This window comes from Lepisosteus platostomus, chromosome 5 (genome assembly GCF_059453375.1).
Source record: "Lepisosteus platostomus isolate fLepPlt1 chromosome 5, fLepPlt1.hap1, whole genome shotgun sequence".
In the NCBI taxonomy this organism is placed as follows: domain Eukaryota; kingdom Metazoa; phylum Chordata; class Actinopteri; order Semionotiformes; family Lepisosteidae; genus Lepisosteus; species Lepisosteus platostomus.
Genome location: NC_142615.1, coordinates 39,963,791 through 39,964,556, shown reverse-complemented (window position 1 = coordinate 39,964,556; position 766 = coordinate 39,963,791). Strand labels below are relative to the sequence as shown.

The 766-nt window shown below is 44.5% G+C and overlaps 1 non-coding gene across 1 annotated transcript; it reads right to left on the bottom strand.

The window, feature by feature from the left end:
• Positions 1 to 469: 469 nt before the first annotated feature.
• Positions 470 to 562, bottom strand: trnar-ucu (transfer RNA arginine (anticodon UCU)). The gene is made up of 2 exons: positions 526 to 562; positions 470 to 505 (listed from the first exon to the last, which is right to left on the bottom strand). It is a non-coding gene; the product is annotated as a tRNA-Arg (tRNA).
• Between the last annotated feature and the right edge of the window lie 204 nt (positions 563 to 766).

Sequence of the window (766 nt, the reverse complement as noted above, 5' to 3'; positions counted from 1 at the left end):
GGGTAAAGAATAGTTCATTAAAGGCTCTTCTAAAGAAGAGGGTTTTGAGTCTGGATTTGAAGGAGTTTAGAGAAGGTGACTCTCTGATATCCTTGGGAATAAAGATCCAGAGCTTTGGTGCAAAACAGGAGAAGGCCCTGTCACCCATAGAGTGTAGATGGACTGGGGGACAGATAGGAGACCAGAATTAGAAGAGCAAGGTTGTGAGGTGGGGAGTAGGGCGATAACCCAGACAGGTACTGTGGTGTCAAGCCATGGAGAGCCTTATAGGTGAGCATGAGGATTTTGAAGTTGACAGGAAGCCAGTGCAAGGAGTCCAGGACAGGAGTAATGTGATCACAGTCCAGTGCTAATTTCTTTCTTGTGGCTGCTGGTTCATTTTCAACTGTGGACTCTTAAGAAGTCCTTTATTTGACTTGATCAACACTAATCCCTAGAGGATTTTGAAAGGTTGAATCAAAATGATACATGACTCTGGTGGGACTCAAACCCACAACCTTTGAATGACTTCATTCTATCAAAGCCTAGAAGTCCAATGCGCTCTCCATTGCGCCACAGAGCCAACCAATACATCGCTATATAAAACAGCTACAGAAAGCTGTAACTCATGCTTCTCCCGTTGTCTTTAAATTAAGCTCCATAAATATTGACAATGAGCGGCCTGTTGTCTACGAATAGATACCACTGGGATTCACACCCAGGGTCTCCTGGTTTTTAGTGAGGCGGCTTAACCAGCTAAGCCATGGTGCCAAACCTGCTAAATGTT